Genomic DNA, 12,147 nt, shown 5'->3' with positions numbered 1-12,147 from the left:
GTGTGGACAGCTCAGAGGGTGGCACTGACCAATCCCATCCCACACCTGCATCCTGCAGGATCCTTCTGTATCAACTTTGCAGCTGAAGCATCGTTTATCCCACACAGGTCCCCAGGCTCCGGGCCAGAGTGTGCCCAGACACTGCAGCACTGAAAAGAATCTTCCTTTAAGAGTCCAAACAAACCTTTCCTTAGAGCTTAGAGAGTATTGTATTAAATTAAATTAGAGCAAATTTAAGGGGATTTTTATATCTCATTATCTCCATTGTGGTGATGATTTGCTGTCAGCTTTAAGAGGAAGTGCCCCCCGAAGTGGTGCCGGTGTTAAATACGGCACTGCACGGGCTTGTGTCACACCAAACAAATACAGGCACTCATTTTTGGGGTGCACGGGGCAAATCCCAGATCTCTGTGCTGTGGGAAGGAGGCTGGATGGCTGGGAAGGAAGTTGGATGGTTGGGAAGAATCTCAGATATTTGGAAAGGAGATTGGACGGCTGGGGAGGATCTCAGATGCTTGGGAAGAAGGTTGGATGTTTGGGAAGGAGGGTAGATGGTTAGGAAGAATCTCAGACATTTGGGAAGGAGGTTGGATGGTCAGGAAGGAGGCTGGATTTTTGGGAAGGAGGCTGGATGGGGTCGTGGCCGTGTGGCTCCAGCCCCGCTCTGGGGAAGCTGCACAATGGGCTGGGGGGAGCCTGCTCTTAATTAAAATCCCCCAAAGCTCTCTCCACGCAGATGACAACAGATATAATTTATCTTCTCAGCTGTCCCCACATCAGAAGTCCACTTTTTGAGCAAGAGTAATAATTATATTAATAAAAATCTTCCCTGCCTGATGTGGATCAAACTGTGGCTTCTCTCCTGCCTGAGCCTGCCCGGGTGGTGGAGAAGCTCCAGGCTCTGCTCCTGGGGATCCCCTCGCTCTTTCTGCTCCAGGAAAAATGGATTTTCCCAGACATTTTGTGACTTTTCTCAGGAGTTCATCCCATATTCCCCGGGCTCATACACACCCACCCACCCAAACGGCCCTGCCCCGTACTGAGATGTTCTGGGGAAAAGAGCAATAATTGTACATTTGCTGGGAATTACACAGGATGAGGACAATTACAGGATGAAGACAATTAGGGCATGAAGCAGATCTGATCCTGTTTCCACTCCCCAAATCACATTTCCTAGTTTGTTTTTGCTGTGCTCAGAGTCCATCTCGTGTGCGAAGTGTGGCCCCCCGTGTCCCCATCTGGGAGCGGAATGAAAACCTCACCCAGGGCTCCCCAAACCCAACCCCTTGCTTTGGGTTCCTCTCCCTTTACAACGGGAGAGGACAAACTCCTCCCTTCCTCAGCGCCTCTAGAAACTTTTATCATTTAAATCACGGCTGAACTTTTGGATTTCACTTCCAGGCACGAACCCCACGGGCACCTGGGCTGCGTTCCACACGGGATTTTCCATAAAATCCCCAACACCCCGGGGCGCCGCACTTCCAGCCCTGTCCCCCTTCCCCTCGCCTCCACCGCCTCTTCTCCAGCTCCCACCTCAATTATCATGCAAACCAACACCTCAACTTCCTTGAAGTTCTGAGGGGTTTCAACACGGCTCTCCCCGTTTGGCAGCGTTTTTTCCCCGCACCACAAACGCGCAGGACGCGCTGGAAGGCGCTGGGAGCATCGGCGAGCGCCGCGTCGGGAATGTTTACACGGCTCTTGCGGCAAACGCCGCCGCGCTAATTTATTCCTGTCCCTTAAATTCTGTTAGCAGTTGTAAGGCAGTCGGATCCCACCCATGGGAGCGTGTGCCCTCATGAAACGCAATTACAATGAGAATATCTCATTATCTCATTGGCTTTAGCTTCCTCTTCTGTTACCATGGTTTCAAATACACAGAGGAGCCCGAAACTAAGAGCGCTGCTAACAAAGAACATCTCCTTGTACAATGACATCAGATCGTGTCAGACAGAGCTGGCTTAATTAAATACCCCCGACGCAGGGCAAACACAGAAGTTGGGGGCGCTTTTAAAGCCGGCACCTCCCGGGTGCTGAGGATGCTCCGCCGAGGAGCAGCCGGGTGGTTCCCGTCGGAGCGGTGAACACGGGCGGGTCTATAACAAAATAGAATTAGAATAGCAATACAATTTGTTTGTGAAATGATCTCTCCCCTCCCTGAGCCCTCCCACCTCTCCCCGGCCAAAGCACGGCGCTGTCCCGGTGACCCCGGGTGACTCCTGGTGACACTCCGGGGGTGTCCCCGAGCCAGTCCCGTGATCTTCTTTTTTTTTTTTTTTTTTTTTTTCCTGCCCCGGTTTCTCCAGCCCTGGTCCCCGGGGATGGGCAGAGACCCCGGACCCCCCGGTCCCACCGCCCGGGTGGCTCAGCCGCGGCTTTTCCAGCGGCGGCATTAAAAATTCCACAAATCATTTATTTACCCTGGAGTATATCCGGTGACATAATGTGACAATAATGACATCCCTAGTGGTGTTAATTGATTTTGTCCTGGTAGAGGAGGTAATTTGGCGTCCACAGCAGCTTCTAGATCACGGACCTACTGATTGTCTGCCGAGGTAATATTACTGTTAATGAAGAGAAAACACGCTTTCCTCTTTAAAAGACAATATGCTAATTAGGACAGACAATAGAAAGTCAGGGGTCATTTATTATTTTTAAACAGAGAGTTAATGCCAAGCGACTGGCATGGAAGTGCAAAACGACTGTAAATTAATAAGTGAAATTCCTGGCTCATAAAATCCATCGTCGCTGTTAAATAAAAAGAAGGGCATTCATGAGATATTCCGACCATCGGAATACTTGAAGGTGTGAATAATTAACAGCCACAAGTTAACATCCACCGGCTTGTAAAAGGTCTGATTAAAGGCAGTGTTCATCAGCCACCAAACTATCACAGCTCGTCGGGTCAACATCTCCTAATTAATGATTTCTTATTAGAGAGATAAAAGGTGTTTTCTGAGGAGAAACATTTTTTTAAAAGGAACGAGTGTTTTCAGTGTAACATGTGGAATAATTAAAACTGGTTTAACGGGGCTGAGGCTGGCCGGACCCCTCAGGGGACGCTGCTGCTGGCACTGGTGGCTCTGGTGACACCAGGGGATGTTGGAGAGGCACCTGGGCAGATGTTTCACCTGGAGCTCAGCTCCAGCTCAGAGCTGAACTCTGCTAAAACTCAACCCCAAAATCTGTAATCTCAATTTTCCTGGAAAGTACAGCAGCACCCAAACCAGCACCCAGCTCCGGCTGATGGTGCACCAAGCCCTCATTCTTGTTATGTTCTAACCTCCCCAGCTGAATTTGTGTATTTATTTGTCTCTAGAAGCAGGGACTCTTCACATTCACCTGTTGCAAAATTCTCAATAGCAGAAAGAACTGCCATCATCCCAAGCTCAGGATCACCACTGAGGGGTTGTTTTCTTGACTTCTACTCCTTTGGCTGTTACATTAATATAAGTAATCTTGGTTTCAAAAATAATTTGGTTAATGGCTCCGGGAATGGGTTTGGAGTTTGGGGTTTGCATTTAGGATAGCGGTTATAACATTATAACCCATTTTTTATATCCCTGGAAGGGTGAAGGCAATACCTTATAAATTAGGAATGTTGGTCACTGGGATGCTACAAACCGTGTCAACCTGAATATTGAAGTTGAGGAAAAACCATTTTAGTGCACTGAAAACCATCACAGCTTGAGTAAATACCTCACAGGATGAACACGTCCTACTTTTGAACCCTTTTTAGGGATTTTAGGGTGATTGTATTCCCACAAACACCCAGCTTGGAAGGGTCTGCCCCAGATCATCACTGGGAGGAACAACCAGCCCCAGTCTGCCCAGTGAGCCACATCCATGGGGTTGGACAAGGAAAACCAGGAAGGGAAAGCAAGGAGGGCTCCAGTGTCCCCACTGCACCAAGATCAGAGGAAAATGAGCTGTGGCACACCTGGGAATTCGGGCCTGAGCCCCCTGGGGAGGGGGGGGTACAGCTTTATCACCACTAAACAACAACAGAGAGCTCTGGTGACAGCGTGGCCCCTGAGCTTTGGGGGTTTGGGCTTTCATTTACCTTTTAAACACCGATTTCTGAGAGGGGACCTGCATTAAAAGCATTGCCTGGCGCTCATTTGCATTTAAAGAAGAGGAGTTCAAGCTCTTAAACCTCCAAATTCTGCACGAAGCAGGGGCTGATGAACCAATATTTACTCTGGGTTCATTTTGGGGCCTAAATGGCATTTTAGGAGCAGTTTTAATGAGGCAGCGCTGCGCATGCCCCCGTGCTGCTTTGGACTCGCTCTAATGATCTGGAGGCGTGGCTATGCTTTAATGATCCGCTTTAATAATTTATCAATAGAGTTTGTAAGTGCTAATTTGCACTTTTAGGTGCATATTCTCCTTTTGAAGCCGCCACACAACCCCCTATTAATGTTAATGGGAGTTGTGCTCACATTAAAAGGAGATTATACCCCTAAGGTGTTTAACATCTGACTTAGGCAGGTCTGGAATCGCATCGCTGAATGTCACTGCTTTCATTTCGGGGGATGGCTTTTGGTGGGCTGTCACCACGCGGGAGCAAAGGCAAAGACAGCTTCAAACGAGGAGAAAAACCGGGCAGTGGTAAATCAGTGCACCAGCCTTGACTTCTTAATCTCGGGCATAAATCCAGCTGCAGGGAGAGGGCGGAGATGGAGCAGCTCCAGAGGGTGACACCATCACCCTCTGCATGTCACCTGAGCCACCGAGGTGTGGGCAGGGGTTAATTTATGCCCAGGAAAAAGTGGAAGAGCCAATAGTGTGGAAAACAGATTTCGTCCGCCAGTTTAAGAGAGGCTCTAATCACTTCTGGGGGCAATTTTCGCCCTGGCATCGAATTCAGGCGTTTATGAATTGACATCTAATTAACGGGAAGGAGGTGAGGGTCTGTATTTATCTCCTGATTTAACAAATCACTACAGCAGACATTTAAATCCTATTTACTCCGCTGGAATTAATTTGGTTAAATGACATGGCCAAGGATCGATGCGGGAGGGTTTCACCTCTTAACCCTTTCCTCAGCCCACACCTACCAAAAAATTGGGGTTTGGGGGGACGAATGGAGCAGCAGGGATAATTTGGGTGCCGTGGGGTTTGCACAGGGACGTGTTGGCTGACACAGAGAGCAGTGTGTGGACACAGCAGAGAGGGATAATTAATGACTAAACCCCATCTTCTCCCCCAGAAATGGTGTCAGAGCTGCCCCCAGCTCAACCACTCGCCTGCATCACCTCACTGAGGTTTTCAGATTCGCTCTGAACTTCTTCAGAGGGATTTGGGGAGGGATAAAATGATATCCCTGGGGTCACTCGGGGTCAGCTGGGTCCCCGCAGCTCCTTGTGCTCCCCCAGCTCTGCTGCAAAGCCCTCGATGCTGTGCGAGTCCCGCTCAGCAAGAGCAAAACCAGCCCTGGGTTATCAGCGCTGCTCCCGGCACAAATCCCAGCCCCATCTCAGCTACTGCGAGGAGAATTAACTCTGCAGCAGCCAGGGCTGACACGCGTTCAGCAGGAGCCGGGCACAGCGAACCTGCTGATGAATTATGCATTTGCCCCACCTGGGAGTTCATGTTTACCATATCTTGCTGAAATCCATTAGGAAGAACAAACATTGTGTTTATCCAACACGCTCCAGAGCCGCTCATTTGCATCCCTGCTGTGAGGAGAAGGAGCCGGGGCGGCTCTCGGGGTCTGGAGGGGTCTTGGAGCGTCCTGTCCTGGCTCAGCTCTGGCCGGAGGGGGCTCAGGGCTGGACATGCCTGGGAGCTCCGGGTGGGAGCGCTGGGAGGGGACTGCGGCTGCAGGTGAGGGACAGGGACCGGGGTGGAAGGGTTGGGACCGGGCTGCTGCACCCCAGAACCCCCAGAACCCTCAGAATTCCCAGAACTTCCAGAGTCCCCGGAGTCCTCAGAACCCCAGCACTCCCAGAACCCTCAAAACCCCAGTACCCCCAAAACCCCAACATCCTCAGCACCACCAGAACCCTCAGAACCCCCAAATCCCCCCAGAAACTCCAGAACCCTCAGAGCCCTCGGAATCCCATTGCCCCCAGCATTCTCAGCACCCCCAAACCCCCAGTACTCCCAGTACCTGTAGCACCTGCAGGTACTCCCTCAGGGTGCTCCCTCAGCATCCCAATAATCCCAGTACTCCCAGTGCCCCCAGCACCCCCAGCACCCAGGGGGGCTGATGCCCAGCTGGGTGTGTGGGAGGGAGCCTGGGGAGCCCCCCCAGCCCCTGCACAAGCACAGGCCGCCTTTGGGGAGCCAGGGAAGCAGAGGAATCCTGCTCTGCAAGGCTCGGTGGTGGCGGAGGAAGGAAGGAAGGATGGAAAGAAGGAAGGGGAGGCCCGGGCTTTGAGGAGAGGAGCGCATCTCCCGCATTTCATCTCCGTCCCCGGCCCGTCCCTGCAGGACCGCGCCTCCCGCACTCCGGCGTTTCAATCGCTCTGCCAGCGCCGTGTTTGAAGATGTCAGGGGACAGCGAGGCTCTCTGTGAAGCGAGTTGCAAGAAAAGAGACACTGAGCTCAGTCCCTGCTCAGGGACGAGCTCTTGAAAGGCTCCAGGAGCGCCCCGGACCGGCCCCGCTCCCGTTCCCGGGGCGCCCCATCCCTGCTCTCACCCATCCCTGCTGGGCAGGCTCAGGAGCGCACAGGAGCACTCCAGTAACCCTTTTCCTTCTTTCTTCCTACTCAATAAGGAAGAAAAACCCAAGAGAACTTTTTCCGTTTTTTTTTTTTTTTTTTTTTTTTTCTGACAGCGTCTGGAAAGCTGGGGCAGTGTTTCCTGCAGAGCAGGAGCTCCAGCAGCCCCCAGGGTCTCCTCTGCCCACCCAGGCAAATCCCGGGCAGGAACGTGCTGGGCTGAGACAGTCCCCGTCCTCGGCAGGGGTGGAATGCAGGGAGAAAATGGGAAAAACTCCTTCCCGAACTGATCCGTGACCGAGGTGGAGGCTCTGGACAGCACATCCATGAGAAATGGGAACGGCTTCACACCGAGGGAGGGCAGGGATGGGTGGGATATTGGGCAGGAATTGTTCCCTGGGAGGGTGGCAGGACCTGGCACAGGGTGTCCAGAGCAGCTGTGGCTGCCCCTGGATCCCTGGAATGCCCAAGGCCAGGCTGGACACTGGGGCTGGAGCAGCCTGGGACAGTGGGAGGTGTCCCTGCCCCTGGGACATTGGATGAGCTTTGATGTCCCTCCCAACCCAAACCCCTGTGATTCTGTGATCGATGCTGCTGAAACAATAACTCAAATATTGATATAAATATTTAAACTTCACTTAGGGCCTTCAGCGTCTATTTACACCAAAGCATCCCCTCGGAAAGTTTTGTCGACATGATCTGCAAATTAAACAACTTTTCAAAGGACACTCCAGGGGCCGCACAAAGGACCCGAAGTCTCTGTATTGTCTCGGGCTTGTGCTTTAAGCCAGGTTTAAAGGGGGCGGTGAGTGCGGGGCGGGGCAGCCTCGGGGGCGAGTGGCGAGCGGCCGAGGTGGCCGTGGCCAGGCTGCCACCAGCGCTGCGGTGGCTCCCGGCAGGGCTGGGCACTCGCCACAGCCCGGGGAGAGGGGAGCACATGAAAGCCGGGCTGGATTTGCCTGGCAATGACAGCTGCATATTAATCTAAAGAATTTCTGAAAAATCAAAAAGACATTTTTCAGCAAAATACACCCCTAGAGCCTCGATCCTAAAGCAAGGGAATAAACTTGAAACAGGATTGATTTCATCTTAAAGGGAATGGCTCTTTGAAATGCTACCAGCTGCAGTTGTCTTATTTGGTTTTCAATACTATAACAAAATTGTGCCATATTGTGTCAAATAAGGAGATAATATAACAGCTTTAAACAAATTTTGTAATTATGGGATCAATCAGAAATGAATTAAATCCGTGTGCATTAGGTAAGTGGTGCCACAGAATACTGAGCAGCTCCAAGAACCAGCTCCAGTGACAGCCCCAGAGCTCGGTGTGACACCAGCCAGGGGACACGGGGATGTGGCAGCCCCAGAGCTCGGTGTGACACCAGCCAGGGGACACGGGGATGTGGCAGCCCCAGAGCTCGGTGTGACACCAGCCAGGGGACACGGGGATGTGGCAGCCCCAGAGCTCGGTGTGACACCAGCCAGGGGACACGGGGATGTGGCAGCCCCAGAGCTCGGTGTGACACCAGCCAGGGGACACGGGGATGTGGCAGCCCCAGAGCTCGGTGTGACACCAGCCAGGGGACACGGGGATGTGGCAGCCCCCAGCCCAGTGCTCCTGGACTGGGGAAGGAGCACGAGGCTCCACGTTGTGATCCAAGCTATGAGAGTGAGAAGTGAACTCCCAGCGGAGCAGTGCCCAGCACCAGCTGTGCCAGGGCCTGGCAGCTCCGGGACAGCTCAGGTGGGGTTTGATCCTGGGAATGGGAATGCTGCTCCAGCACGGTGCTGGTGACACTCAGGATGTTCTCCCTGCCCTTGTTCAGGTGGTTCAAGGGTGGATTTGTGTTCCTGCAGCCAGCTTGGATGGAAAACCACTCTCCAACAAAGCTGTGTGCTCCACAGAGCCACCACACTGCTGGGGATTTACCTTTGGGTGTTGGGAATGACACCAGAACAGAAATCTGACTGCTGGGGATTTACCTTTGGGTGTTTGGGATCACACCAGAACAGAAATCTGACTGCTGGGGATTTACCTTTGGGTGTTTGGGATCACACCAGGACAGAAATCACGCTGCTGGGGATTTACCTTTGGGTGTTTGGGATCACACCAGGACAGAAATCATGCCCAGGGCAGCTGCTGTCGGAGCCCATCCTGTGGGAAGGGCCATGGTCAGAGCTGCCCTCCTGCCCACCCAGGTTTGTGCTGCCCAAACCCCGGGCACTGATATCAGCCCTGATAAGAACCACAAACCCTGGTTCTGGTGCCTCACAGAGAAGGTTTTACAGAAACATCAAACTAAAGGCAGGGTTACCAGGAGAGGCTCCTTGGCTCCTCCACCAGACCCTGCCCATACACAGGGCCCTCACTCCTGCCATTTAATTACTTGTTAATGAACTTCTTATGCTAATGAAGCACCGGGTGGCCCTTCCAGGTGTGATGTCACCCTGGCACCTGTGGGGAGAGGTGCCCCGGCTGCTGCACGGAGCAGGATTGGATCCCTGTGGATCACTGTGTGATCTCACCAGGGACTAATAAAACTATTATTTGGAAAAGCTTTTGCATATTTAATATTCTTATGTAAACTGGAGCATCCCAAATCAAGCCTTTCTGCTCTTTCAAAGAACGAGGAATGCTGTTAGGGAATAATACATTAATAGCTGAGATACTGCACACACTCTTTTCTGAGGCTGTTTCTGCACCACTTGAATAATTCCGTTGATTCCTCCACTTGAACATCAAATTTGGATTTGAGGCGCTGTCTTGGAAGCTACTGCCACAGCTGGAGCTACAGGATGATTCAAAACAAGAATCTGTGAACACAGGCAGCACAGGAGGGGGGGATTGTGTGCAGGGGTGCTTGTCATCCCTCCCCAAAACTGGGCTCTTCGTTTCTTTGTACTCTGTTTGATTTCCCTTTCCCCACACTTCCTTCAGATTCCCGTTTTCCTTCAGGGCAGCAGCACAGAGCTTGGCTGGGACAGGATTTTTATGAGTATCAGGAGCACAAGTTTTGCATGGCTGGGAAATGCAAAGCCCATTTTCTCTTTTGGAAAACAAATACCAGCAGTGGGAGGGATCAGGAGCTGAGAAATTTTGCAATCCCTGAAATTATCAATGTAATTATCCAAAAAAGTCCCTCTCCCAAAATGGATTGCTCCCCACACTCTTCACCCTGAGCAGAATCCAGGGATCCCAAACTCCTGGAGATGTGAGGACCAAGGGAGCACCACCAGCATGGAGACAAGCAACCATTCTCCTAGAAACTGGGAATTTAATGTCTTAAAGACCCAAAATGCAATTTTTTGGTTGTTTTCTAGAGGATTGAACAGTTTTTCCTTCCATAATGTGCAGATCAGGGCTCCTGGGCACATCACTGGGCACAGCCTCCCCCACACTCCTGGAGCAACTCTCCAGTGCTCCGAAAATCTCGGAGGAGAATTCTGAGAGGGGCTGGACCTTTTCCAAAGGAATTTCCAAATCTCCTTCTCTTCTGTGTGTCTTGTTGACTGTGGCCTTATTATCTGAAAGGATTTATGAGGCATTTGGGCTTGCTCCTCTCCCAGCAGCACCTTCTGAAGATTTAATAATATTTCTGAAGGCAAACCTCATTTCCTTTGCTCTGTCACCATTGTTCTCTGGCCAGTAGCTCCACAGTCCCATTTTCATTTAAAAACCCAGAATTTTCAGGGAATGCATGTTTGCACTGCTCCTGAGTGCACTGTCAGGAATATCATTTCATCTAGAATGCCTGGAGGTCTGGTGGGTGTCCCTGACCCTGGCAAGGGGCTGGAATGAGATGGGAATGCAGTGGAGGAATGGAGTGCAAGGAATTCTGTGCAGGGAACACAGTACAGGGAATGCAGTGCAGGGAATGCAGTGCAGAGAATTCTGTGCAGGGAACACAGTGCAGGGAATGCAGTGCAGGGAATGCTAGAGCTCCACACATGTTTTGGATGAAGGGTGGTCACGTGCAGCTGGTGCTTACAACGTTTTACATCAGTCTGGATTTTCCGTCTGTCATGTTGGCTGTGAAGTCATCCTGGGTTGCTCCACATTCCCACTTCACTCAGGGATGTGGGGAAAAGCAGGGGAGCTCCCTCCCCACCCCTGCAGAGGACCCTGATTTCCCATATTTGCCCTGGAAAATCGCACATTATAATCACTCTGTACACTCCACCATATAAAATCATTCCCATTTATTCCATACAATAGATCTGGTGTAATTTAATTAATTTGAGAGGAAAAATCAATCATTCACCAACAACTTCACCTGTGGGACTGTCAGTGAGAAACCCTTGTGCTGTGCAGCAGCCAGAGCTGGGACAGCATTCCTGGAGGGAAGTTTTGCGTGGAGAGGGAAATGTCCCTGTGCCCCTCGGTGCCACCAGGTCACCCTAAGGACACCAGTGAGTCGAAACAAGCAATTCTGGGCTGGCAGGAAAAAACCTTTCTGTGAAAGAACAGTGAGGGGCACGGGGAGGGAGTGGGACACAGACACACCTGAGAGAAGCACAAAGCAAAGGCAGGACAAGCCCAGCCAGCTGGCAAGAATCTGGGGAGGTTTTCCATCGCTGTCCCTGCATTCCATGAGGGTCCAAGTGATTCCCAACACTGGCAGCCAGAGCTGCTCCTGTGTCCTAAGGATCTCCTTTACAGAAGACATCAGTAACTACAATACAACAAAAACCCTCCTCTTTTTTAAGGGTCTCATCACACTGAAAACTTGCTGGGGTTTCTGACAGCACTTTTACATAAAAATACAAGAATTCAGATTTTCCGTGTGATGCAGCACCAAGAATTACATTAGCAGAGATTTGGAGTGAGAAGATCAACATTTATTACATCCCCATCACACACCTGCTTTTAAGTACGAAATGGAATATTGGATAAAGAAGGTTTAAAATCAAACCTGTCTCCAGCTTTGTGCTTGGGGCAAGTTCTTGCAGCACCAGCACTGCTGGGGTCGTGTTTAATTTGCTGTGGGGATCCAAAACACAACTCAAATTATTTATCTGTTGTGGTTTGGGAGATGGAACAGATACGTGTGGGCATGGGGGAGTCTGGGAGAAAGGACACTGCTGGATCTGGATTAGATATCAGGATCTATTCTGAGTGTTCTGTGAGAGCAGCAGGGGTGGCACCCACAAGCACCTGGAGGCTTAGGTGCAGTGCAGAGCCCTTCCTAAGCCCTTTCACCTCACACTGTTTCTAAATCCTAAATCTCACTTCCTTTCAGGGAATTGTAGATTTTACCCAGGGTGTGGATGGGCTCAGCTCACTCTGGGATGCTCTGCAGGACAGAAGAGTCCCAGAATCACAAAACATCCTGGGCTGGGAGGGACCCACAAGGATCATCCATTGCAACTCCTGGCCCTGCACCGGACACTCCTAAAATCCCACCATGCCCTAAGCTTTGTCCAAATGTCCCTTGAGCTCTGAGAGGCTGCTGGGCAGGGAGAGCAGCAGGGAAGGGA

Source organism: Cinclus cinclus, chromosome 10 (genome assembly GCF_963662255.1).
Source record: "Cinclus cinclus chromosome 10, bCinCin1.1, whole genome shotgun sequence".
NCBI lineage: Eukaryota > Metazoa > Chordata > Aves > Passeriformes > Cinclidae > Cinclus > Cinclus cinclus.
This window is presented reverse-complemented; position numbering follows the sequence as displayed.